Raw genomic sequence first — 25430 nt, forward strand, 5'->3', positions numbered from 1 at the left:
ATTTTGATTAAAAAAGATTCCTTTCAGTCTGTTTGAATCTTTAGTAAAAGCCCCAAACGATATTTTTAGATGCCAGACAAGAGCCTCTGCAATTGATGCAAGATGCATAACAAACTCATTTGAAAAATTCTCCTATTATTATTATATTGTCCAAAATAAATTAATTTCTCATTCTTTCACCCACATCACCTCCTGGAGACAATGCAGGTCGAACCCAAATCTTCTGAAACCATCTTTGGATTAACAGAAATCCAAAATTAATTGGGTTTAATTACTATAAATTTCCTTCCCAATAAAATCTCAAGAATTTCCAATCATGCTGATTTATTTGAGTAATTAGAAAGCCATTCACAGATGTCACACTGTTAGGTAGTGTGGATAATGCAGGGTTTGCTTAACTGGATCCTGAGACCACAGTGCTGTGAAGAATGACAACTAACAAAACTCCAGTAAAAAGCGGGAGATTAAGGGAAGGCGAACAACACAACCTCAGGCAGTGCAGGCAACGCCAGTGGCTTCCCGCGGGAAACTCCCTTCTGTCCGCCGTGCCTCCCCGTGTCTGCTGCTCCAAAATAACTTGCTCCAGTCCTTGCATTTTGCACATGTAGATCTTGAGGGGCTTTGCAACCACCCTGGTTTTTAAGAGAAGGAACCCAAGGCTCCTACAGATGATGCATCTAAACTAGGGCCACCCCTAAGGATGGTGTCTAAGCTACATGAGCTGCACTGAAGTTTGCAAAATTCTCAGGGGTTTGCGCAGGTCCCACTTCTCCACAGGGGAAGGTGATGCAGGCACAGTAGAGCCTGTGCACCCATGGGCTCGTTATCTCATGAACCTGTAGAACAAATGGGATTGTGTTTGCACAACAGGTATTTTGCAAAGCAGGTGAACTGTGTGTGTGTGCCGAGGTAGAAACCATCCCACTTACCTTCGAACATCAGTGACTGCGCTCCTGAGAGCTAGACTAATCACTCTGCGCATTCCATGGAGAAGGAGATTCATAGAGGTGACACCTCTGACCTCGTGTGGATCCTTGCTCTTCCTGTGGGAAGGCTGAAGGATCAGGATGAGTCTGAAAGAGACCCTTAATTTGGATTTTACATCCCACCCCTTCTCAGCAAAGCGAACCCTCTGCTTAGCAGGCAGCCGAGCTCTTCCTTAGGAGAGAAAAGTCCCTGGGCTTTCTTGCCTGTCCTTTGTAAGAGTCCTGGGAGCTTCAGGAATTTAAAAAGTTGGGGAGAATTACACAGACTTCGGGTTCTCCTTCCCTCCAAGTGACGAGGCAGATTTCACGCACCCTCCCACAAATGGAACACACTTGATTTAATTAGAAAGGTCATTTGCCGATTAGTAAATGAAAAGAAAGCATGTTGAGATCACCGCGCTGGAGGGGAAAGATTTAATTTGGTGCTGTAAATACAAATGGCAGTTTATAAGGGGGAAGAGCATGTTTTTAAAGACTCAGTTGTGAGCTGAATCTAACAGCTTAAATCCGAGCCTTGGCAGTGAATTCCTCTCTTCCCCTCTCCCCTCCCCTCAGCCAAATTATCTTGGGCTTATACATGCCAATATTTGACTAATAACATAATATTTAAATACCACAGTAATCTTAGCATCATAATCCTGACACTCACAGGTTATCTTAAATAAGGGTCAGATGAAGAACATGGTGTTGTCCAACCCCCCTGGGCTGTCAGACATCCTCAGCCATAAGAAAATCATCTTTACTTTTGGCTTGAGCCTTTAATGGGTCTGAAAGCTGCTGGTTTTGTCTAAATACATACATTGTGCAGCAGTTTAGGAAATAGGTGAAAAGGCTTTAATGGAGAGATTAGCGCTAGACATTGTGAAGCTGCAACTAGGTCGTAAGAGATTTCAGAGGTCAGGAAATTTTAAAGGGCTTAAGTGTTTTGTAATGTAGTTTACTTTGTCCCTGGACCAGGACATAATGGATGCTTCAAAACTTGATTTGCGTTGATTAAAAATAACCAGGCTGCTACTCTTTACAAACTCCAGCATGCACCAGCAACTGCTCTGGTTTCTCCAATCTTTTTAATGGGTTGGGGTCAGGTGGGGCAGAAAAGAATCTCTTGCCAAATAAAGGCCACCAAAGTCAATGAATCAGAAAATCAGACAGTTAACAAAACCAGAAGCTTTTTGGCCCTCTTGTATAGTCATAGTCTTCCTAGTCTTTGGTCGGATGGATTAGGGAACATCTCATTAAAAAATTATATACCGACCATTTAAATAAGGTATTCATGGGGAAAGGAGGGGTTTAAGTGCAGAATGAGCCTTCCGTGTAAAATCAATGCTGTTAAACTCCATTACACTAGCCTTCCTCCTTGCCTAAGTAACCACCTTTCCGATACCAGCCAGAGCATAAACGGTGACCCCAACCGGCACCAGCAACAGGCAGGAAAAGGGAGAAGTCATCTCTCAGATGAAGCGTTCTGGAGGATTATTTACAAATGAATACCTCAAAGGCATAAAGTCTTTGCTCCCTCCACTGAGAGCTGCTCTTTAACCTCCTTAGCCCAATTTGCCTATTTTCTGCTCTCCCACATTTCTATAATTTGGCAGAGGCGTGAGGGAAGGCAACAGAGGTGCACCAGTATGGGTGAACATGAACTCAATGAATGTTAGGTCAGTGAAAAGCTGCTGAAGTAACAAACACCACATGCTGACACATAGCAACCAGCCACCAGAGATGCTGACGGCTCTGTGCATCCCTACTCTCATGTCTGAAATGCCACCTCAGTGCAAATTTAATTGGGTACACAGAGCATGTGAATCAGCAATATCAGAAATGCTCACTGCCTGAGAAAAGTTATTCTGAAATTTGAGGGGGAAACATAAACTGTGCTCATAGACAATAATAATAGCACCTCTCATTCATGTCCAAAGTTGTGTCTCACTTTGAAGTAGTTTCTCAAAGACCTATCTATGAAAACCTATGGATTTGATTAAAAAAAAAACAACACCAAAGATAATCCTTTACAACCAAAGCTTTCAATGAATTATGGTCACTCTGGAAGAAGACTCAATACTGAATGAGCAGCCTCAAGGGGGATGTATTTCATGCACCAAGGAGAGACTGACCCCGGAGTATTGAGTACAACTCCCTGCTCTAAAATAGATGAGATGCAAAAATTGACTGAGATACAAAAACAAGTGCCACAATTTAGTGCCACAGACAATTTGTAACTGGAGAAAACATCTGACTGAGAGCAAGAGCTCCATGCATTTAGCATATCGAAAGAGACAAACTATTACCCTCCCTCAGGAGATCAAGAACCTGCTCTTCCCAGGCAGAAAGTCCAAAGTACTAGGCAAGGTCTGAAAATCTACCAGGAAAGGCACAACGTAAATCCATGGCTGGAAGTGAAAGCCAGGAAAATCATAGCATGGCATTAGAAATAATTGGTAATTCTAAAATTAATTAACCATGCATCAAGTAATAGCACCGTACCAAGGGACATGGTGGATTCCCCATTGATTGATGTCTTCCAGCCAAAAGTGTGGTTGCTTCCCTGGAAGACATACTTCAGGCAGACACAAGTTCTTGGCTCAATCAAGGGGGTCACTGGACCGAGACTGGCTGATCCATTCTGGCCTTCATAAATCTCCAAAATCCTTCCACAGGGACTTGCCCTGGGATGCAAAAGATATATAGACTAAGGTCAAAGTGGTGGGTCAGCCATGTACATCTCTGCCCATGACTTCCCCATCCTCCCAGCTGAGCGAAAGGGCTGGAAGCTGCAGCCACCAGGCTGAGGGGCGGTTTGGTTAAAAACACTGATAATGCACTTCCAGTTCTTTCTGCAGAAGATCATGCGGTTTCTCGACGTGTGAGGCCAAAAAAGATGTGTGGCCCAGTGCACTCTTGACAAAAGCATAGATTCACTGAAGCTTACAATTAATATTTAATACCAACAAGTCTTCTGTGATGCCGTGCGGATGTAAATAAGTGGAGAGAACGTGATATTTACCCCACTATAAAACATTAATGAGAGCTAAGCTATTTACAAAAGCTAAATATGACACTGTATTTACTGTAGGTCACCTCCTAGGGTTAGAGATGAAAAGTTTTTGGTCTAATGGAAAGTAACATAATACACCATAATAACACAACCACTGTCTCGTCTGCAAAGAAATATCTCCTGGCTCCTTCTTTCTATTGCAATTACAGGTGGGTAAAGCCACCACAGGGGAAAAAATAATGATAAAGAAAAAACAAAAGGAAAGGGTGCCTTAAGGAGACCCGATACCTCGGGCTTGTTTTACTGCATGCTCTCCATGCTCATTGTCAAACATTGTCATGCTCAGGTGGGAACTCAGGTCAGTAGTCAGGTACGTGGGATGACTTCACTTTAATTGAAGTTACACTATCCCAGGATTGCCAATTAAATATCAAAGTGCGTTCAAGTGATCTGGTGCTTTCCTTCTGCTCCAATATAATTCAAATTCCCCCTGAAAAGGTTCCTTTGTATATACCCAAACCTGCAATCAATATAGATGGTTAAATGGGATTGTCAAAACCTAAAATGCCAATATGCTGCAAGTGAACTCACTGATGCATGTCTCATGGCATTAGGCTCAGTATTTATAGACCAGAATAGTTAGGAATGTGTTCCCACAAACTAACACCCTCAGCAGACCCCCCACCAGCCAGCTGCATTATTCGCTAGAGGTCCCAGAAACCACTGAAGAATTGTCAAAGCCGAAGCAGAGTCCTGATTTAGGAAGCATTTGAGTGAAGTTGCAGACTGAAGACTAACAAAAAAATTGCTTAAGAAGGCACATTTGTCTCAGAAGCCTGGACTTTTGTTTGGTTTGACATCCAAAAGCAAGCTGAAAAATGATGTGAGCAATTTCTAAGGCAACAGGCGCTTTTGGTGGAGCAGCAATAAATGGAAAAAGGCAAGGAAGCTTCAGCCTTTGGTGCATATGAGAAGAGAACATGTGTTATCGTGAGCAAATTAGGAATGAGTCAATGCCACCTACCTCGGTTTAGCCCTTACTCAGCTGAGTATTTTCCAGCTGGTGACTTCCAGATAGCAGTCTTCAGCCCTTTGAATTTTTCCAGGGAAGGAAAAATTAGGATGGCTGGATGGATTGTTTGTTTCCTGTGAATTTAACAAACATGAAAATGATAGATAGGATCAATTCTAACAATAACCGAACATTTCCATTGGAAGGGACCTACAATGATCTAGTTCAACTACCTACCAAATAAAGTTAGAAATGCAAAGAAGACTGCCTTGCTCGTTAGAAAGGATTTTGAGAAAGGTCATTAAATAGAGTAGTAGCTAACATCTCCCCTCCTCCTAACCTGCAGAACATCTCCAAGTAAAATGGGACCCTCAGCACATAATTGCCAAACCCCTTTTCCCTATAAATCCCTTCCCCACAGCTGCCCCAAGGCACATTGTTCCAATGGACAGCAGTGTCCCAATGTTGCTCTAGATGCCACCAAATGATGCCTTCTCTTACAGCTCCTGTGAGACCCTGCAGCCTTCCCACCCACTCTATCTCCAGCAGATTTAACCTCAGGACCTGGAAGTGAAGTACACACCGATTATGCGACATGAGGGTCTACATCCCCCAAAACCCCCACCATCTCCCATCTGCGTCAAAAAGTTTGAAGTGCTAATGTATTTTACATGACCTAGGAGCAAATGACTTGCCCCAAGGTGAGTCCATGTAGTCAGTGACAGAACCCCAAAGTGCTCTCCTCCTCCAGTCACTAAGCTCTGCTCCCTACACAACCACCTATAGATCAAACCAGTGCTGGAACCAGTGACAAGCTAATGAATAGAGACAGTGGTCTTTAACTAAGGCCTGAGATCTATCTCTGGGGGATGCTCCTGGGAGTAAATCTTACTACTGAGATGCTCAGTGTGCATTCTTCAGGATAGATGATCTATCACTGTGCCACGCACACCCTTTGTGAAATCTGTTTACTGAATTCCCACAGAGACTGATGAAGTTTCAGTGTGATTGATGAAAGAAAATCAGTAAAAATAGGGAGGTGTGTGCAGAATTATTGAAGAAAAGATAGCTCACCCCATCCCCTTAAAATTTTCCACAGATAGGAAGATTAGCCTTCGTACCTGGCACCTGGTGGTCCTCAAGCCGTGGACAGAGGGAGATGCTGTGCTGAGAGGCTGACAGGACAGCCTCTACTATTAACCTCTGCAGCCCAAAGATGGTGTGATTTTGGACCCAGTTTCAAGGCTGGTGACATTTGGGTCCATTGGAAAGATGGTGCAGGAGCTTTAGGTAGCCTTGATGCTCAGACATCTCATCAGCCCCACAATGATGCAGGTCAGCGGGATGGAATCTTAATGAGTCTCAATGCGTCCTCCAACCAAGAGAGGCTGGACAGCTGCTCTCGGCCAAACTGCAAAGGGTATGGGAATGAAGTTCCAATAAGATGCCTTAAGACTGTCCAACACATCTCTAAGGGGATAGCAGGACGAAGTCATGACCTCCAGGAGACACATCTTTTGCGCAGCAGCTGGTGATCACGTTGGGTGCGTTGAGGCATCTCAGATGTGATCGAACACCTCTGTTTTCACTTGATTTCAGCTCCAGGCTCTGCAGACTGTAGTTCAGCTCTTGCCCACAAAAGCGTGGTGACCAGGACAAACGAGGGCAACTCCCAGGCCACAGAACCGGTGGGGTTTACCTTTGAGAAGCCCACACCAGAGGAAATAATTCCCTGGAGGGCAGCAGGGTCTATGGTGCCTACCTAAAAAGCAGAATGGTCTACACATTTGTCATTAGAAGATATGCCACAGAAGCACGCACTTCTGGCCATACCAAAGAGTTTCTCATGTCTATACCGATTGCTAGAAGATTTTTTATACAGAAATGGAAAAACCTTTTAGAATATTGAGGTGTCATTTCAATTATTTTCAATTTATCTTGAGACATACTTTATTTCATGGCATCTTTTCAGTAGGATACCCCCAAATTTAAGTGTAGGATGTTTTTTTTTTTTTTTCCAATGAAATAGTTGTCAGACTTTTTTCCAAAATCTGATTGAAAATAGGTACCAAAATACTGGCTTTTCATCCAATCTTGGTAAAATGTGAGTTTTGAAACCTTGAAATTTTTAACAAAATGAAAAAGTATCTTTTCTCCAAACTGTTGTACACACAAAGCAGCTCCCCAAAACCAAGATGCTCAAACACATTGTCGGTAGAAATTCTTGTTCCAAGGCCCTGGGGTTTGGATCTCGTTCCCCCCCAGTTATTGTTGCTCTCTCAAAAGCTGCTCTGAAGCCCATTCCTTTTGCATCACTTTTCTCTACTTTTCCAGCTGGAGTTTACTGGAATTCATCTACATACAAACGCTGGTGCTGTTATCACACACTTTATCTGGGAATATGCAGAGTGTGAGTAATTCTCAAGAACAGAGAAATGACCCCAAACGGAATGGAGGAGATGTTTGTCCATAAGTGTTTTGAAATGCTCCTTCTAATGCCAACCCAGGGAGTTCCTCTAATTACAAATTCCTCTGTCAGCCACAGAAAAACGATGCTTCTCATTTATGAGAGGTGAATTAATGGGATGCTGGGGAGGGTTTTCTCAGCACCTGCTCCACTTGTGGACAGCCATTACCAGGGAGCAGCCTCTAAGCTGGCATTTCTGCAAATGAACCCTAGTCAAGATACTGAGACACATGAAGGTGGTGGCGTGGCACCTCATGCTTACAGATAATTAGCAAAGAGATGATGATAAACGCACAGAAATTGGTTGCAGAGTGGGAAGGTGGATGAAGTGCTCCACAGCCCAGAAGAACAGCCCAGGAGCTGGGGCTCTCAGGCCACGTGCAGCCTGCAGCAATGACGTGCAGGATTTACTCTGGCTGCTTTTCTGTACTGTGTCTTAACACCACTCTGCAGCACACACTGATGCTGTGCCGCTTCCCGTGGGAGGGAATATTTCTCCACTTACTCTGCCCATCATCACAATTAGGTTCACAACTACCACGTTTCTCATGCACTGAAATGCCATCAGAGGAAACAGGATGGAAGAGAAGATGCTCCAAATTCTAGTTTCACCTGCAAGACATGGAGAAACCTGATTTTTATCTTCCCATTCCCACCTTCCCTAGTTTACTAACCCCATACAAAGATGAAAAGGAAAGCCACCACCTTTAAAAGGCTGATGACTAGAACTATGACATTATGAAATTGATAATGCAAAAAATGTTTAAATATCCTCCCTGCAGAGCTGTGCTGAGTAAGTCAGGTAATCATTAAGGGGTGCACAACCATTTTATGGGTCATCAAGTGATAAAGCTAATATGCTGCTTAAACTCCCCGGGAGAGAGGTCTCATTTGGTTGCATCAGGCCATTACACAGGGCTGTAAAAAATGCAATTGTTTGATTTGCCTAAACACAGGTGAGATGTAATAAACCCCCTTATTTGACATCTCTTGCTGTGTTATGGCAATCTCAAAGCAGGGACTGACCTTTTTATTTGTCTATGAAGCACTATTCTTACCTATAGTACCGTAGAAATAAAACTTAAGTATGTGTATGCATACACATAATCTATTAACAGTGTGGTGGAGGGGAATAAAAAGCAAGAGGCCTTTTCAAGATGAGGCCACGCAGATTGGGAAAGATTATTTCCTCGAGTTCACACCAGTACTTCAGGCTTGGGGGAAGGGAGGGAAGACGACAGGGGAGGGCGATGCGCTCTTGGCTAAAAGGGGAACAGATCCGAGCATCCCAAAGGCTGGAACAAAAAGGTCAAAGAGTGAGAAATAAAAGCATTCACCGGTGCGGCGGGAGAGAAAGAGAAAAAAAGAGAAGGACCCTGAGAGCATTACATCTTGATCAAGGAATGACTGATAATATTCCAGTGCACCATCTTTCAGGCCCCTCGTTTGATGACAAAGCACGGCCAACATCCCACATCCATTATCCGCTTCCCTCCCCGAGGCGAGCGCATCAATAACGCTCCCTCTGCCTCTCGGTGCCGCGTCCCCCCGTCTGTGCCGTGGCCGCTGCCGAGGGCTGGTGGGCATTTCCATACAGCCCGTGCACATCATTACAGCCCACCAATCTTTCACCACTCGCGCAGCGGATCCTGCTGCTACACAGGAGCTGCGGTTTTAACTAGTTCCTCTCCTTTGGGGATGCTCCATCCATCCCAGGAGGCTAGCAGGAGGCGCGCACGGGCTGCTCTTTTATCATGTGAGGTTCATCCCTCTTCCCTTCGCACCTGATTACAGGCAGTGAAAAACCTTCCAGTGCTGTGACACAACCACCTTTTTCTTAAGTTTTGTTTTGTTTTTCCTTCTCCCCACCTTTTAATCAACAAACACCCTTATCCCACCTAGTTCATCCAAGAGGGCAAACATTTGAATTTGAATGTTAACATCTTCAAACATGTTGTCATAATTTGGCTGGATTAACATTCTAGTTTGTTCAACCATCTGCTCCTCTCCAAGAGCAGAGCTGGTTCCTGGCACACATGGTCCCCGTAGCCTGCTGGCTCACACTGAGGTGGGGATGGTCTCATCTGTGCTTCGAATTCCTCCCAAAAACCAGCAATGGGCTCCAAGATGCTCAGAAGTTGGGGCAAATCCGAACTTCTCACCCACCAACTGTGGATGAAGATGTAGTGGTTTGGTTGAGAAGGAGACAAGTTAGACACAGCACTAGGAGCCTGGTGTGGATCTTCTCAACAGCGTTTTGGAGGCATACTCAAGCCTGAAAGCACCAACACTGGGAATTATTTTAAATAACTGACTATGGACATTCCCTGAAGCTGCAGATGCAGAGCGAGCTGCAGCTGAGGTTGTGCTGAAGGTGAAGGAAGATACCAGGTGAGGGGAACTGATTTGGAAGCTATGTTGGTCAAAGCTCTGACTAGCACAAGGTTAAGAAAAGATGTGAAGCAGACTCTGTTACCCTCCTGGCTTCTCAGAAGCCTTGAGTGACTCCTGGCAGATGCTTCTGCCTCTGTATTTTGTTTTTATTCAGGCCTAAAAGATGCCGCTTCAGGTGTGGTGAACATCAACATGGAGGTAGGAGCCACCTGGCCGGAGCTGTCTCAGAGGCAGCTCTCACACCTCTGCCATGCCCAGTCCAAAACCAATTTGCCCATCCAAACTGGGGCCTGCAATTGCCCTTCTCCCTCCGCAGAAGTCAACCACCCCCTGACCGCTGTCCCTGCTCGTCACGGGTGACCCAACAGGACGGTGGCGGTGGAAAGCAGCACACACCTAAGGAAAGCAGCAGAGCTTTGCTTCAAATTATCAGTTCAAATCCCAGCAGGATCAGTGGTGGATTTGAAACTAGATCAGGTAAGTTCCAGGCAGCTTCCTGAGCTGCAGGAAAAAATTACTTAGTTCAAGTCCTTTAAAAATAAAAAATCAGCAAATCAGGAGAATGGGAGCAATTCCAGGCAAATCAGCTGGTAACACCTGTAATGAACCTTTGACAGTGTTACAAAATAAATAGGGATTTTTAGAGGTGAAGCATTTACGAGAGAAAGAAAAAAAAAAAAGTTCCTAAGAACATCCCAGATGCACCAGGGGTTTTTTTGGCTCTTGCAGGGAGGATGGGGAGCTCAGCCCATCCCTCCTGCCTTCCCAATCCCAGGTTCGTACTGCCTACACTCTGCAATCAGAGGCAGCGTTCAGCCGTCACACCATCACCTCTACAGACCCCGAACCTTCCCCCTCTGGCAGCAAAAGCTCCGATACGTGGGACCGAAACCTGTGCTTAACGCGGAGGGGTGAGGGCCAGGCAGTCTCCAACCTGTTGCCTGCTCCAGGACAGGCTGGGAGGGAAAGGTCAGGTCCATCAAAGCAGCCAGCGAAGCCAGCCAGTTAATAGCAGACCTGTTTCTAATTGCTTGCTGTATTATAGCTACACCTTCAACCACCTGAGACCACCAGGAACCCATTCAAAGCTTTGCTTCCTAGCTTACACATAAGCCTTTCATGTTTTATTATAACCCTGCCAATTTTTGCTTTCATTTATGTGCAGGAGAAAATGGCTGCTTTACTAGCCTCAACACACAAGGGGACTTGGGGTTTTTTTCAGCCTTATTTCCACATACATTGCTTCCAGAAACCCCCGGCAGATCCTCTCCAGATTCCTGCAGTCTGATGCTCGGTGCACAAACTGAGCGACACACTGCCAGCACCCTCAGGAGCAGGTTTTTCACCCTTTCTTTTGCTCCACATTGACATGGACAATGAAACCCACCAGTGCTCTGCACATCTTGGTTGCGCTGTTTGTAAGTGCGGTCTGTTATTTAAGTCCCGTGCTTTCGCAACTGCCACAGGCATGGAGGTCTCCATGAGGGCTTCCTCCACCAGCAGCTCTTGCCACAGCCTCTCACTCATGCCCAAATCCATGCAACCTCATATGACACCATGTGTGTGCTCCCCTCCATCCCATCCCATCCTCGTCCAGCTCCCCTATGACGTGACTCAAGTAATGGATCAGGAAAGGGTTGGGATGCAAAGCATGGGGAGCAACCAGAGCCAGCCCCAGGGCTCCTCTCCCAGCTCAGCCCCACACATTTTGGCTCTTGCCCATCAGGGTATGGCTTTGGGTTTTTAACTCCTGTGGGAAGCACCACGAGCTGGCCATGCTCTCCTCTGCTCCCTCAGGATCCCAACATCTGGGCTATCCAAAAGCTCTGTATTCCTTTGGGATAGCAGGTCCTGGCCAGGCATGAAAGCGGTTTGCATCTCCTCTCCAGACCAGGTCCCTCACACTGAGCACCTCTCCCTTGCCTGATTCACCTTTCCCTTGACAGCCTACACCTCCGACAGTTAATTCCTCATCACCGACTATGAATATTTCATTGCAGCAGTCAGCACCAGGATGCCCCCACAGCGTCTGCTTCAGAAACACAGGCGGACTGTCCAGATACCCCGATCACTACATGGGTTAGGGTTGCTCCAGCATCACGGAGCATTTTTTCGGCATGGCTCGAGGTTACGGCCAGGGGCACCCACCGGCAGCAGCACCTTGCCCTCAGTTTTCAGGCAGATGTGGCAGGAACGCACCGAATTACAGCCAAACCCAGCCACGCTCAGCGCTTCGTCCTGGCTCAGCTGAGCCCCAGCCAGCCTGTCTAGGCTTTTTTTTTTTTTTTTTTTCTTTTTTTCTTTTCCCTGTTATTTAAATGATTTTGAGCAAGAAAGTAGGCCATGAAAAAGGGGGTAGCATTGTTTTAATAATTAGCAATTACGATCGCTGCAATATTAATTGCATATTTCCATAGCAAACACCCCCCTGGAGGGGAAAAGTGAGCGGTGGTTAGAGACCGCCGAAGCCTAAAACTGGAATTCCTGGGAACAGGGAGGGGATAAAAAGGGAGAGAGAGAATGAACTTCTTACATTCAAGTAAATTACTACAGGGATTCCTTAGAAACCTTTAATTAGCCCTGCTCTGCTGTCGCATTGATTGGTCTGAAACTCATCAATTATTCAATGGCAGCAGCTCTTTCTCTCTCTCTCTCTTTTTTTTCCTCCTTTTCATCCTTTAGGTGGAAGAGCCTGTTCTTAGCCTGCTGGGGCGTTTCTGTTTCCATGCCATCAAGCTACGGGCCAGGAAACGCGGCTCGATTTCCAACCTCCAACCCAAGCCCTACAGAGACACAGTCTGATCTTCACGCTGGAGGATCAGGGTCCAGTGCCCTTGCCTAGCTGCGGTTGTCTCTCCCAGTGGGGCTGGTACAGTTAAGAGGTGGCCCATGCTGTTTTTTATGGATCCTTCACCATCCCTGGCTGTTTTCCAGCTTTGGGTAATTGCATACCAGCCTCTGAAAGTGGGGGTTTCCAGGGGACAAGATGCTCCTCACACCTGGTATCCCTGCGGGGTGGCTGTCACCAGAGGGAAAGGTGTCATGGTTCCTCCCAAGTAAGGGACGCATTTCCACATGGGGAAAGCTATTTTGGGAAAGCAAGAAAAGGAGATCCACCAGACAGCCCTCATTAGCTCTGGGGTGAAGATGGGGTTGACCTAGATTTGTAGTTAATTGCTCTTCTACCAAATTTTTCCCGGAAAGTTTTGAGTCCTGCAAGCAAGGCACTATTTGCAAGTTACTATGTCACAGCCACAAGCTGGCTTGTGGCCAGAAAATCAGCAATACCCATCCAAAACTGGCCACTTTCTCCAAAAAGCCCCAATACCCACAGGTTCATTTTCCAAACGAGGCACAGCCCTCATTAGTTGTCCCCTTTCACACCAGCACTGTCCCAGCACCATCTTGCTGGGCTGATTTATCCCACCATCCCAGCAGCAAACCCCTCCTTGGTACCCGTTTGGCTACCAAAAACACCATGGAGCAGGTCCTCCTGGCAGCACCGGAGCATCGTGGGTGAAGATGAACTGCAACGATCACAATTTATCCCTGCCTGCCTTGCACTATTTAAACTGTTAGGAAAACAGTTTTGCTCACCATGTGCGTACACATATTAGCCTGTGTATTTATTCCATCCCACTGATCCCCGGGAATTTACTCAAAAAGCTGGTTCTTGGAGACCCCTATGTACGATGCAGCCTCACACGCTGCACGGCCGCGCTTTGCGATTCAGCGACACCGGCTCCCACTCGGTGCAGTGGAGCAGCCGAAGGGCAGCGAGCACCTGCTCACGTTAGTGCTTAGGAAAAGAAAAAAAGAACTGGCTGGGAGTACAGGGCACAGACCTAGGCTAGCTGATCTCCTTTCAGGCTTCAGTCTAAAGCAGAAGCCTTTCCTTGAATTTGTAACTCAGAGAAATTGTGGTTAGATACGCAGCATTTGGTTGATTCCAAATATTTTGTTTTCCTTTCATAAATGATTTTTTTTTTTTAAGTTTAAAACCACTCCCAAGATGATATTTTAATTTTGTTTTTAAGTTTTAAACCCCTCCCACTTTTTAACAGATGAAACGGAGCTGTGGGGTTTTTGCTTTTGCTAGGCAGAATGTAATTTTTCTGTCCCCTCTTCTCCCCACACAACCCCCTTTAGAGTCACAGGAAGATACGGTGTGAGATAAAGGATTTCAAGGGAACGACAGTCAATGGAGAAAACACTAAATTCAGCACCTTGATCCTGCTGGCGGCTCCAAAATCTGCTGAAGTGAACCAAATTTGGGGTGCAGCAGGGTGGGCAGCACCGTGGGCTAGCACACAAGCAGCTCTCTTGGGCCCAGCAGACCCTGGGTCCTTATATTTGCAACAGCAATGGGAAAGCTGGAGCCATTTGCATGGCAAAGTGCCCAGAATTACTTTTCAAATTGTTACTCACCTAACTGAATGGAAACCGATGAAACAAATGGGATGACCGGCTTCGCAGAGCGATGAACTCATCCCTGGGCAGAGCTTGTGTTTTCCCCTATCTGGAACAAAACTCTGAAGAGACTTAAACAATGTTAAGAGGCAGAAAATTGGCAGCTAGCTTTTCCACAATCCAAACCCCCCAGTTTTCAATGAAATCCCCTTTATCTCAGGGAATCAAAGGCACCTCCTGTACCTTTTTGTAGTGCTACAGTCTCATCTGTCTCACCTTCTCAAGGAAAACCTGCAAGGGCTGCACAAATTGCCCTGGGAAATGGCTTGTCTAGAAAAGACCTTTCATCTTTTAATGGGAACAGGCTTGGAAGGGTGAGGATGACATTAGGATAATTTTCCAAGAATTAAGCTAAAGGTGGATGCATGCTATATGAGAGAAAAAATTCAATGCCAAAACTCTACAAACTCTCAAAGCACGATGCATCTGTGCTCGTACCCCAAAAAAAGCCATACTTAAACCAACAGGGAGAGAAAGTTTGGGCATCAAAATCCCTTTTCCACAGACGTTGGCGCAGAGCGGAGCCACCACTGTGCCCATCCTGCCCAGAGCACTCAATGTCCTCCCCACCAACCGTCCACTGTCCCATGGATCAAGGTGAACCATCCTCCCTTGTTTCTAACCCCTGCAAAACTTTGGAGAAAAACAGGTTGTCTAACCCATAAGCAAAGTTTTTTTTTATTTTTTCTTTTAAAGTTAAGAACATTTACTTTCAATAAAGGGAATGTTTTATTTAACCCTAATTGTTTTACTTAACTTTTTTCCAAGAAAGCAGTGGGTGCAAGGGCTTCACATTTTCGAATTAACTTTGGATAGTGTCAAAATACTATGTAGAAATGTAAATGTTGCATTTAGATTAACTTACAGTGGTGCTTTACCTCTAAATTTTTGAGTCACTTTTTTCTAGACAAAATGTGTTTAATTTGATGCTATTTAATGAATGGGTTTGTTCACCCCCAAGTGCACCTTTTAACAAGGGAATGATTTCTCTTCTCCCTCCTCCAACTTTCATTCACCACTAATATGCCCCACAGCTTCTTCACAATTAAGCTTATTTTAAAATTTGCCATTTAAAACAAAGAAAGGAATTAATAATTCATGTTGGGGAAAAAAAAACCAACCACAAACAAACAAACAAGAGATCAACATTTATTACATTACCCAAACCCAGAATTTCTGGTGCCTCAGAGGAGATCATCCCCAAGTGGCATGGATGTCCTGGAGACCTTGGGAAGGGCAGGATGGTCCCATTGGTACCCCAAGGTCTCCCCACTCCTACTCTCACATTCAGGGACAGCTGCAGAGAAATCACTGCTGAATAAAGGGGAAAAAAAAGAAAAAAATTCCAACCCAAACAAAACCTGAACTCCTTGCCCCAAGAGGAGGATAAGAAATGATCTATTGACTATGAATTTCATTTATCTTGCCACCTTCCTCGGTTTGAGCAGTTGCAACAGCGTTGCTTGCAATGCGTGTACACATATTAGCCTGTGTATTTCCCATCCTACTTATCCCTGGGAATTTATTCTAAAGCTCGCTTTTGGAAACCCATAAGTAGGACATAATTTGAAGGATTTGATGTTCTGGTCAATGTTTCGTCAAGGAGTTATTCTGCAAGCCCTAATACTGTGGAGAAAAACATCCTTAAAAACATTAGAGATAATTTCACTTGTATTGTGTTATATCTATAAAATCAGAGCCATACCAAACACAACCAGAAACACACAGGACATTTGGTTTGCCTAAGTCAGGCAAGCATTTTGAGCCTGTTTTACCTTAAAATAGGCACATAAACGCATTCCCTTGCTTGAGGCAGCTCTTCGAGCTCATGACAGGCGGCCAGGCATGACTGTGCTACCCAGAGTTAGCAGCAATGCTGCCAGTTAGAAACTTTTTTTATTACGGATAATAATTTCTATCCCTCTGTTGGCAAGCTAGAGCCCACACGCTCATCCCATCACCTGCTGCTGAGACACGTGAATTCCTCTGTATCCTGTGTTAAAACTCACTATATTATTGCTAAAGTCCTCAGAAATATTCTTACTACAGGCTTATTGAAAACAACTGTGTTATTTCCTCTAGTTTTGAGGGGAGGAGGAGGAAAAAGGTGACAGCTCTGTCCTGGCTTTCCATGTTCCACCACCCCCATCTGCCCTCTGAAAGCCAGGGAAGGGGAAGAAAAATGGAAAATAACACTTTTCCCTCATCTTTCAATTTTTGTTCCCTTTTTAAATTCCAAATACAGGTGGGAAGGGTTATAGTTTTCTGCGCTTTATGCACAGAAGAGCATGCTCCATTTCTATCAAAGTCATGAGATCACTTGAGAACTGATTAAAGGAATTGAGAAAGTTGAATAATTGACCAAAAACATACTTCCTCCTTGATAAAAAACAATAACAATAATAATAATAATAATAACAAAAAGAAAAAACCAAATCCAGCCCAGCCCCAAACCTCTAAGGTGTCTTAAGAACAAGTTGTATTTTCAGGGAAAGTATTTAATTGGTTTTTTATAGGAGATATTGAAAGACATTTGCTTCAAATGCAGTTTTGTCTTTGCTGTTATAATTTAAATTTCCTGGCTTAAAAAATGACTTAAAAAACAAAGTCAGAATTTTGCATTTCCTCCCTTTTCGCTTTGCAGTACAACATAAGTTTTAGAAACTCATGCTTTCCATATAAACTTTTTTGCTGCTCCTCCAGGAAATGCATTTGGGATGTCCCCAGACTGAAGCTGGGGGGAAAACCTGGAGCCTCCCCGGCAGCTCCCCGCTGGGATGCCGTGAAACCCCGTGGGGCCACAACCACTCGGCTTTGCTGGACCTTTCCTCCGCGGAAGCCCCAAAGCCGTGCTCCCGCTGCAGATCAGCCAAGCCAGGTAAAACCCCTTGTGCTCGGGAACGCTGGCGCGTCAGCCGGCGCTACAGCTGCAGGTACAAACCAAACGCTGGCAAATTAAAATTTCATGCACCTGGGAAGGTAAATGCAAGCTCTTTAAATCCATACCCCTCAGCAGAGAGGAGGGTAAGGATTTAATTGTTGTTAATGTTGTGGCTATTTTTTTTTTTTATTTTGTTGCTAATTTTTTTTATTCCCCTGATCAAGCCACCATGGATCCCAGCATTTTTCCTCAGCATCACTACAAGGTAACCCCTTCCCCAGAGTACAAGTTTATACCTTGACTGCACAGAGGACGGACCGCATGGGCTACGGGCCCAAGAAACTTGCTCAAAGGTACTAAGGAAGGTGGAAAAAGGGCTGAGAGTGAAAATTGTCTTCTCAGTCCTCAAGGAAATCTTTTTTCCCCTAGGATCAGCCTTGATGCCACAGCCTTGTGCCGCAATGCAAGAGGGTAGGGACCGAAACTCCACCTGCCTCGCAATTTTTTCCCCTAAGCTGATGGGTTTAAAGCTGAATCTCTATAGTACATGAGAAAAAGGCTTTTCCTATTGTTTTCTTTTTCTTTTTTTCTTCTTTTTTTCAGTTCCCTCTCTAACACTAAAGCAAATACATGTGAGTGTACCCCTGCTTTTAAGACAGCGCTGGTTACTTCGCCCCTCTCCTCACCACCACCACCCCCCCCCCCAAATTTCAAGAAGAACATACAGCTCATGAAAATTTAATGCCATATGTAACAAAGCAAAATGAATATTTAATTGGGGCTTTTATGTGAAACCAGATAACAAAACCAGTTACACATAGGGGAAAAAAAAATTAAGCCCTCTAATGTTTGATAAAAACTGGTACTGAAGCAGTTAAGCTATTGGCAACAAGCGGCTCCTAATAAACACTCAGCTAATTCTGTAGGAAAAGCACTAATTAGAAAAGCAATAATAATCGGTGTAATTGCTCTAAATTACCCTCCTCACAGAGAAGTGTGTTTGGATACTGAAACGCAGCTGCTCCTGCTCCATCCAGGCGCTAGCAGCCGAGGATGCTCTGCTTTTCTCTGCTGCCCTCTCCAGGTCCAGGAAGGTGGAAGAGCTGTCACCTCTCCCATCCCAGGGAAAGATGGGGGAAATGCTGCACCCGGGGCACCCTTGGGTGTCCCAGCCTGCCTGGGCTTAACCTGGGATCACTGGTAGCATCACTTGGATGGTGCTGGCTCAGGAAAACACAGCGCTGGGCTCCAGAGCTGGGGTTGGGGTGGCTGAGGAGATGCAAGGAGGGTGGATAGGTCCCTCTGGCCATCCAACTGCTTAGAAAATAGAAAAAATAGAGCTTAGTGGTCTGGACACATTAGATGGGCCAGGGTTTCATAGACATTGCCTAAAGCGTGCGGAGCTGCATGCCAAAACATGGCCAGGGGCTTGCAGCAAGAGCCGGAGAGCTACATGGCTCCTTGGGGTCACCTCCTCCCCACAACACCTCAACATGGGGACCCGCTGTGATGGTGTGCTCCCCCCCGACCTTTATTTCCCACAGCCCTACCCAAGTGATAACCACCGGTGGTGGCTGTAATGGGTGCATCTAGCCGTGACGGCTGCATTGGATTCAAAGTGGTTTCAGGGGAGAAAGATAACAGCAGGATAGCCAAGGGCTAACTGGAGCAAGGTGCCCACCTCACCGCAGCGCAGGGCAAGGCCAACTCAAACCAAGTTTAAAAGAAAGTGATTTCTGCAGTCGGAAGGCAAACGCGACCGTGAGCCAGCTCCCCGACGCCCGAACGAGCGGCAGCCCAGGCCCGCGGAGCCCCCCTGCAGGCAGCGGGCTGCACCCCAGGGGCTCCCCTTGAGCAGGGACCCTCCCAGGGGGGCTCCTGGAGGCTGAGAGAGCCCTTGCCTTGCCGCTACAGACCCTCGGTAGGTGATTAACGGCATGCTAAACTGGGAAATCTTACCAAAGTGATAGAAGGGATCGATGGCGCACAAATAACCCTTTACAGACATAAACTGTCGACCAAGTCTGGGACTAAGCCTGGATCCAGCTGCACCTGAACTCCCTCCGGGAAGGGGTTTAGAACGCGGGGGGGTCCCCTCTGAACCTCATGGCCCAACAGGAGGGTCTCCCTGACAGTTCTGTCTGACCCCATCCTCTGTGCAGTAAATAATCAAGTGCACCTTGACGTCAAACCTCGTTAAACCGCTGTCGCATTTACTATCAAACTTTGTTAAATCTCCCTTTTTCCATCAGAAAACGTATCGCTGCTTCTCTCTTACTCCATCTGCAACACCCATGGAAATACAGAAAGGATGAAACCCATGACTCTTAGATACTAAAACACAGTGGAGAGCCCAAGGTTCTGCTCAACGTGAAAATGGGAACATAACCTCCTCTCCAGTGCATGGGGTGCCTGGATGCGGTGTGCATGAAGACCTCACATCCTCGTGGTGGAGGCATGTGAGGACTGGATTGACCCTTCCTCTGCAAGGGATTCCCAGTGTTTTATTTTAAAACTCATGGTTAGGAAGATGAAGACACTGAAGATGCTATGTCTTTTGCACAGTTCAGATTACAGTCGTATTTTGGATATTAGGAGCTCCCAAATGCATCTCTGCTCCTGCTGTATGCAGAGCATTGAAATTATTAGCACAATTGATGCTCTCTTGTGCAGTATCTTTTATTATTGGCAAATTTCTTTGTTCTAACTTAAGTAATAATGAAGAGAATAACAAACTTTCATTGATTACGTGTCTGTACCAGCCAGCGAGGTTGCACTAGGGTTGATGACAGGCATTTTCAGAGAAGTAAATTACTTTCCCATGCAGCAAAAAGAAGTTAAGAGACAAGCTGCATAAGTCAAAACCATCCTTGACTTGGTGCTTTGGTTGCAAATAATCCCATCAGCGTCCTATGGTGCTTCCTCCCTGGTCTCACTTGCTTTAATAGCACAGATTAATTTAATCCAACAATACTTCAGCTGTAACCCAGTGACATGCAACCATTAGCTGATAAAATAGAAATACTCACCTCTTTGAGCATCCTGTGACCTTCCCCTGGGAGCTTTGACTTTCTCAGCGCTAGGTCGGTGACCGTAAGATCAGGACACCCTGTCCCCAGGTGACCACGGTGCAGCTTCCAGAGAGCAATAGCCAAAATCAGCCCAACGCCAAGTTCACGCTCACTGATGCCAGGCTGGCTAGAACCTGGGAAAAGAGATGTGAAAACTTATTTGCTACCAGGTGTGGTGTGAATATGCATTTTGTGCTGCAAATGCCAAATATCAAGCTGTGCTCCCATGCACACTTCGCTCATATTGCATAGACCTTCCCGGCAGCAGAATTTGGCTTTCATTATGTAGATTTAATTTTTTAACGTTACGTTATTTTATGGCTTGAGCAGCTTTCCCAAATAAACCTGCATTACCTCTGCACGATGCAAAGTCCATAATAAATAAAAAGGTGGGTGGATGTCCTCAGGGTTGGGAGTTTCCAGGCTGGAGGCAGGGATGGTGGGGCAAAGCCCCAGTGAAACTATCATTGAGTTCCCCTTTAGAGCCTGAATCTATAGATGGAGTATACACAAGGACAACTCTGAAATGTTCTCCAAAACTGGCCTCAAACGGTGTGACATCTTGATTCACTTCCAGCAGCATCCACAGCAGCTGAAGTGGTCTTTTTTTGTTTGTTGTTTTGTTTTGTTTTTTAATTTAATTTCACTGATCTTGATGGAATTGTTACAGAGGAAATTATTCCAGGAACAAAGTAAAATGGTCAGAGCCCATCCCCAAATTTTCTCTATAAGCAGAAAAGAAATGCAGAAACCCAAAGCAACGCTTTGGAGAGTCAAACCCTTCCTGAGCTCGATTTAATTCCCTTACTTCAGAGATGCTACTCATGCTGCACTGCAGCCTCAGAGAACGGACAGTCATGCTCCAACTTTCCCTGTGTAATTACATTTAAATCCTCGTTGCTTCCATGCATGCTTCAGTGTTATTTATATTGGTTTAACGATCCATTAAGCAAATACTGTACTTTGGGAAGTGCTACTTTGCTTATGAACAATTACAGTTTCTCCAGCGTTCAGCGGCACTAACCACAAGGAAGAGGAACTGCAGGGCAGAGCTGGCTTAGAGTGGGGGCTTGGGGCTCTTGGGGGAGCAGGGAAGGGCTTTTGGCAATGTTAACATAACCCTTTCTAGTTTTGTGTATTTAAATGTATATTTGGAGGGCATTCAGAAGGGGGGGTTTGGTTTATTTTAAAAAGAACTTTCTGTAGGAACCCAGATTAATTGCAACTTGATCACACTCAAGAGGGGATTCCGACCTGGCAGGACTTACTCAACTGGAGCCAAATCCTGCAAATATTTCCAGAGTTTGGATGCTGTGGAGAGGCTCTAGTCAGTGAAGCGCATCCCACAGGCAGACCTCACCTTCCTCATCACAGACATCACAAACTCTATCCATGCGTGTTGGAGCATGTCCCATGACCATGTGTTTGGCCAAGAAGGGAAGACTTGGCTGTACTGAACTTGGAACAAGAACGTGGAAGTTCTTGGCTGTACTCAGCCCTGGGATGGCCATGGGGTGGGGAGGAGCCCACAAATGCCCTCCCAGAAAACCTGAGCTGGCCAGGACCTTGGGAGCAGGGAGCAACTGGTTCAAAGAGGGTCTTTGCAGGCAAGCAGCACAATGAAGGAAATCCCAAGGTAAGGGAAGAGATAGGATTTGGACCACTACCCTTCACAGGCAGACTTTCAGTCCGATCAGCGATGAGACGTAACAGGTACAGTGCTGTCTTGCAAGCCCATCAGTTCAGCCCACAATTAATTTAATTATTTTAAAAATCTTAATTTTTTTTATCTTTATTTTTTTAATTTTTAAATGGCCTTCAGTTGGGTAGTTGAGCTTGTTTTCTCCTTCCGGTTTGCTGCATGCATCAGATGAGTCCCAGCACCATGGAGCAGGGTGAAAAGGAATCAGAACATATAGGTTGGCAGAGACCAGCCCATGGGAAGGAGGTAGATGGGGAGGATTTGGGGACATCAGGGGACCACAGGGGCCTCCCCCACCCCTGGCAACATTCAGGGCTGTGAGACCCCATGTGCGCTGACACCAGCTCAGGTCTGCAGGAGCAGGGGGACAGTTTTCTGTTCCACTTAATTAAGGTGGCGGGATCTGCCCGAAGTGTGTGCCAGCTCTTTCATGTGCCCATTCTCCCTTTACTCCTTTCCAAAGTGGTTTCTTGTGTCTTAAGACCTGTCTTATTGTGCTTGATCTGGCAGAGTGGAAAATTTAATTTTAAACTAATTAGTTTCTAAGTTGCCAAATAGCCTCAAATTACCAGGCATCACCTTTCCCAAAGGGGGAGAACAACATAACTTACCTGTATCCAACACTTGACACTGCTGGAGTCAAGAGCATGGAAACAAAGGATCCCCAATTGCTTATTGTCTTGGCTCAAAGTTCAAGAGTCATTTATGACAAAGCTCTAATTAATAGTTTATTACTCGTAACTGACCATAGCCTCTTTTGTTAGCATTTAATATTATTAGCTAAAGGTTTGCTTTGAATGCAGAATGAGGTTATCTTTGAAATCAACTTGTTCGGCTTTCCTTGGTCTTCAAGGAAGGCTGCCCTCCAGCCCATCACTGCCGTGTTCCCTGAGCCTCGATCTAGTGGTGTCAGCAGCTTTTCACCTGACACCAAATCATTGATGTGCTGTTGCTCTGATTACTTGGTCAATGAAAGGTCACATGGATATAAGTACTGTTTTCCAATTCTTCTCATAAATGGGCCAGTAATCCTGCAAAGACCAGCCAGCTCTTTAAGGCTAACATCAGCAGTCATTCCCATTCGAATTTAGTTTTTCCAGTTCAAAAAACATCTGTGTTACTCTGCCAGCATGCAATATCTTTCAAAATATTATGGTGGGGTTTTTTCCTCCTTGTTTTTTCTCTTTGGTCCTTTGAAAGGCACTGGAAGGAGAGCCCAGGCAGCAGGGTGTGGACACAGCATCTGCCATTGGGATGACGACAAGCTTCTACCCTCTGGCTGGTTTTGGAAGGGGCTTTGGGTCCAGGTGGCACTCTTTTCATGGCACTAGCCCAAAGCATCTCTATCCTGGCTGGTGACGCGGTAGCAATGGCAGGGACATCCTAAGGGGACTGGGGGAGGAAAGGGGCAGGAGGGGCTTCACATTGAGCAGTGTGGTACCCAGTGGATGCTTTTTACCTTTCCTTACGTCTCTGCACAGTCATTTCAGAGATCAAGGCACTTACAGAACAGGCTGGTGGAGATGCTGCCGATTCCCATACGAGACCTCCTGCTGCCATCACAGCATGTCATGTGGGAAGGGGCCAGGCAGGGCAGGCTTGGGGCAGCCCCTGCCCCAGAGACCTTTCCTATGCTAGATGAAGCTCCCACCTTCCCGTTACTGCCTTGATGCCATTTCTGCATGTGGGATCTGCACAGGGTAAGAGGAGAGAAAAATTATTCTAAGCAAAAAGAAATATTTTCCTGTGCTTCCCCCATCATTCTTTTTCATGTAACTTCATTTCACTTCTCACCACAGTATCTATTTGTCTAGCGCCAAATATGCCACAGGGTAGCAGTGACAACAGCCATCACTGCAGATAAACAGCAGATTTTTCCATTCTCTAGCAATTACAAAAGATTACGTAACAGGAAGTATAAAAGCAAAAAGTATTAATAAGTTTAAAAGTTAAACTGGCAGACAAACTTCTTTCTCAACTGGAGCATTTAAAAGTTTTTTGCTCAACAGTTGAATTTTAAGTAAAAAATATTTTGAATAGAAAAAGTTATTTTGCTTTGAGAGGGTTCCTTTGAAGCATTCCTTACATTTTCTTAAATCCCCTTCCTGTGACCCAAGAAGTGTGGCAGAAGCAATGCTAAAAATCATAGAAGTGGGGTTATTCCTCAACAGGAGTTTCACTTAAGAAAGTTATCCCTGGTTTCCTCTAACGCAACGTGCTGTGGATGGCTGCAACTCCATGGCACATGGGAAGATCCACGTCCTTGCCTGTTCCAGCAAGCCCTGGGGAGATGCTGGTGGGACGGTCAGAAAATGCTGTTTGTGTTAAGCAGAAAGGCGCCTGCTCCAAACCGCGGTCACTGGTGTGTCTCACCCCTTTCCCTGAGACATGTTTTGGTACCAACGTTTCTCTTGCTAGTGGGTACTTCTGTTCTTGCAAAACACCTCCCCATTTTTGCTTCAGGAGCTCTCACACTTGAATACCCCATAGTAAACTCCCAGGTTCTCCATTACATCCATGTCCCGCTGTCACTCTGACACCTCCAGCCACCACCAGAAGTAGTGCCGGTGGCTGAAGGGACTGTGGCCGGATCCAGCACCACTTGCAGGAGCAACCATGGTCATCCAGCCCTCACCACCTGGTTTTTGGAAATGCTGATGCTTGGCAGAAGCCACCCTCCAAGCGCACGGGGCTCTTCATGCTGCTCGTTGCATCATGGCATCCCCAAAAGTGGTACCCAAACCCTGTGCAGCCTTTTCCTCTCCAGGAGGGCACAGAGATGCCGTTGGGGAGCTCTCCCCAGGACACTGGACATCGGCTTTTGCCACGGGAAGGCCACCCCACCAACCCACGCTCCACATTTCGCAAGTCCCTGGTGCGCTGGACAGCCAGCCCGGGCTCTCCCCATTCCCCGTTCTCTGCTGCCATCAGGTGGATGTTTGATTTTGTTCAGGTTAAAGCAGCAAACCCGTGTGTTTTCCCTTGGTTTAACCATCTAGGCCACGGGCAGGAGATTCCCCGGCCTTTAGTCATGCAGGCAAAGCCATGGGATCCTGGAGACATAGGAAGATCTCTGCTGTTTTCCCCTTTCTCAAGGGCAAGCTGATTTTGGAGACCACAACAAGCTGGCCAGACCCAGCAGGCAGCACTGTTGGGTCTTGGTCTTGTGTCTAAGGTAGTGGTCTGGATCCGACTCCATCTGGGAGACTGGCATTATTTATTGCTCCCAGTACCTCCCTTGTAAATCCCACGCCCGCAGAGGCAAGATTTTAAGCAGTGACAGGACTTAGCACCAGCACCCACCTTGGCACGACCCCAGGGCCAGATTTCCTGCACGCGTTTGCTCAGGAGTTCTCCAGCGTGGATGCCCAAGATGACACAGGGCAGGGTTCGTCTTGAGCAGGGCACCACAGCGTTTTGGAGATCTTTTGGTGCTGAATGCACTGGAAGTG

General features: G+C 45.9%; 1 long non-coding RNA gene across 1 annotated transcript; it reads right to left on the reverse strand.

Annotated features, from left to right (window-relative positions):
- Window positions 1–20260: 20260 nt before the first annotated feature.
- LOC130142228 (uncharacterized) lies at window positions 20261–25430 on the reverse strand. The gene is made up of 3 exons (XR_008819332.1): window positions 25282–25430; window positions 23485–23669; window positions 20261–20410 (listed from the first exon to the last, which is right to left on the reverse strand). It is a non-coding gene; the product is annotated as an uncharacterized LOC130142228 (long non-coding RNA).

This window comes from Falco biarmicus, chromosome Z, assembly GCF_023638135.1.
Source record: "Falco biarmicus isolate bFalBia1 chromosome Z, bFalBia1.pri, whole genome shotgun sequence".
NCBI lineage: Eukaryota > Metazoa > Chordata > Aves > Falconiformes > Falconidae > Falco > Falco biarmicus.